Source organism: Cnephaeus nilssonii, assembly GCF_951640355.1.
Source record: "Cnephaeus nilssonii genome assembly, chromosome: 6".
Classification (NCBI taxonomy): domain Eukaryota; kingdom Metazoa; phylum Chordata; class Mammalia; order Chiroptera; family Vespertilionidae; genus Cnephaeus; species Cnephaeus nilssonii.
Genome location: NC_137077.1, coordinates 69,848,321 through 69,851,925, shown reverse-complemented (window position 1 = coordinate 69,851,925; position 3,605 = coordinate 69,848,321).

The following is a 3,605-nucleotide window of genomic DNA, read 5'->3' as shown; positions in this document are numbered from 1 at the left end:
GGGGAAAAGTCAGACTGCCATCTCTGCTCTTTCAGCAGGGTCACATAAATCTGCGGTGGCTCCCCCAGGGGTCCAGGCGACAGATAAGGGGTCCAGGGAATCTCTTGTGAAGCTTAACTCAGACAGATTCATTCATTTTTCATCTGTGTTCTCCTTTGGCATTTAATGCACAGCTATTCTGATCATCCCTTAAAGGATCTCTTCCACCGTAAGTACTATATTGGTCAAGGCTTTGCACAGGTTCTCAAGAAAGGAAAATACACCTCACCTCTTGATGGATGTTAGCATCACATTTTAAGAATAGCATGTAAGATAGACTACATGTTCATGTGGCCATACTTAGAAAATGCAATCTGCCACAATGTGGAACGCATGTAACCATTTAAAGTGTTCACAGAGTTTAACTATTAATATTACTAAATAAATGTTTTATTTAAAAATGAATTAATGTATCTTCCTTTGGCTAGAGCTTCAAATTGTAGTAAAATAATTATTTACTTATGAATTGGCAGTTTGAGCTTGTTTTGTCTGTGCCTATCTGCTACCTACAGGGATCCCTGAAATGGAAGTTTTAAAATTTTACATTTTATTTAAAAAATCATCTCAAACTTAACAGAAGTTTAAGCAGTAGTATAAAGAGCTAACTCTCCAAATCCATCTGGATTTACCTGATTTAACATTTTGCCTCATTTATTTTGATTCTCTCTCTCTCGCTGTCTCTTTCTCTACCATTTTAGAGTGAGACATGATAGCCTTTTATTCCCTATAAATTCATAGCCCCATCATCAAATTCAGGAAATCAAACATTCATTACCATGTTATTATTTAATATATAGACCATATTCAAATCTCAACAATTGTCCTAATAATGTTCTTGTATAGTTTATATTTTCTCTGGACCAGTATCCAATCCAGGATCACAAATTGCATTTAGTTGTTGTGTCCCTTTAATCTTCCTTAATTTGAAACAATTCCTCAGCTTTTGAAATATACAGGTCAGATGTTTGGTAGAAACCTCAATTTGGGTTTGCCTCAGGTTCTCTAATGATTAGGTAAGATTATACATTATCATAAAAGTGGTGTGTGTTCTTACCAGTGTATCACCTCAGGAGGCACATATTATCTGTTTATCTCATTGTTGATTTCATTAAGTTTAATTATGTGTATATTATGTGTATAAGGTGGTGACTGATGGTTTTATCCACTATAAGACTTTCACCTTCTTCTTCTTCTTTTTGTTTTGTTAATCCTCACCTAAGGATATTTTCCCATTGATTTTTAGGGAGAATGGAAGAGAGAGGGAAAAACAGAGAGAAACATCTATGTGAGAGAAACACATCGATTAGTTGCCTCCTGCACATGCCCTGACCAGGGCCCAGGCCGGAGAGGAGCCTACAACCCATGCACGTGCCCTTGACCGGATTCAGACCGGGACCCTTTGGTCCGCAGGCCCACGTTCTATCCACTGAGATATTTTGAGACAATTTAATATTCTGTTCTCTTCAAACCTTCACCTAATAGTTTTAGCATGATTAATCTTACTGGAATCAATTATTACTATGATGGTTTCAAAGAAGGTAATTTTCTAACTTTTATTATTTCCCCTACCTTTATTTTTTTTTTGTAGCTTTATTGAGGTATAATTGACAAGTAAAATTATATATATTTAAGGAGCATGCTGATTTGATATATTTATACATTGTGAAATGAGTCCTACAATCAGATTAATTAACCTATTTATCATCTCACATAGTTACCTTTATGTGTATGTGGAGAGAATACTTAAGATTTACTTACTAAGCAAATTTCAAGTATATAATATAGTGTTATTAACTATAGTTACCATGCAGTCCATTAGATCACCAGAGCTTATTCATCTTATAACTGAGTGTTTATACCCTTTGACCAGTGTTTCCCATCTCCATGCAGCTTGTCGCCCAGGCCTTTGGTAACTAACATTCTACTCTCTGTTTCTATGAGTTCAACATTTTAAAAAATTCCACATATAAGTGAGATTGTACTGTATTGGTATTTCTGTGTCTGGCTTATTTTACTTAGCATAATATCTTCTAGGTTCATCCATGTTGTCACAAATGACAGGATTTCCTTCTTTCTTATGGCTGAAAAACATTCTACTGTGGTATGTGTGTGTGTTTATGTGTGTGTGTACACACATATACACACCTAACACTTTTTCTTTATTCATTCATCTATTGATGTGCACTTAGGTTGTTTCCATATTCTGGCTATTGTGAAAAATGCTGCAACAAACATGGGAGTGCAGATACCTTTTTGAGATTGTTTCCTGAAACAAGATACTGATTTCATTTTCTTTGGATATATAACTAGAAGTAGAATTACTAGATCATATTGTAGTTCTATTTTTAATTTTTTGAGAAACCTCCATACTGCTTTGCATAGTGGCTGTACCAACTTACATTTCTACCAACAGTGCACAAAGGTTCCCGTTTCTCTACATCTTCACCAACACTTATTATCATTTGTCTTTTTTATAATAGCCAATCTAACAGATGTGAGGTAATATCTCATTATGGTTTTAGTTTGCATTTCCCTGATGGTAAGTGATGCTGAGTATATTTTCATGTACTTATTTGCCATTTGTGTGTTGGGAAAATGTTTATTCAGTTTTTTCCCTATTTAAAAAATTAGATTAGTTGTTTTGTGTGCTTTTTGCAATCAAGATATATGAGTTCCTTATATATATTGGATATTAACATCAAATATATGGTGTGCAAATATTTTCTCTAATTTTGTAAGTTGCCTTTTTATTTTGTTGATTGTTTTCTTCTATTTTTATTAGCTGGCATTTTATTGTAAGAAAATGTTCAACTTTTCACCTTATTGATTTGAATTAATGGATTCTTTTTTATTACTAGAGGCCTGGTGCACGGATTCGTGCACCAGTGAGGTCCCTCGTGCACCAGTGAGGTCCCTTGTCTGGCCTGTGCTCTCTCACAATCTGGGACCCCTCGGGGGATGTTGGACTGCCAGTTTCGGCCAGATCCCTACAGGCCAGGCCTAGGGACCCTAGGCTTCTAATATGCATATAAGATCTTTGGTTAATCTCTTCCCACCCTCTCTTATTCCCCTTCCTTCTGAGATTCATCAGTCTGTTCCATGTTTCCATGCCTGTGCATTGAGCATCTGCCCCCTGGTGGTCAGTGTGTGTCATAGCTACTGGTCGAGCAGTCGAATGATCGGCTGGTTGCTTAGGCTTTTATATATATAGATTATTGATTTTAGAGAGGGAGGAAGGGGGAGAGAGAAACAGCTATTTGAGAGAGACATATCGATTGGTTGATTCTCACACATGTCCAGACCAGGGATCTAACTCATATCCTAGGTATGTGCCCTGGTTCACAGGAGGATGGCCAACCAACTGAGCAACACTGGCCAGGGCTTGAATTAATGGGTTCTTATTTTTGTTAAATGAATTATAATCCAATGCTATTAATTCATTTATTTTGAAACTCAAATTATCTCAGATTTGTCCAATGCGTGCCCTAAAAGCTGGTTCTTGAGTTCTTTTGACACACATCTTATATTAGTCTGTTCAGGATACCACAACAAAATAACACAGATAA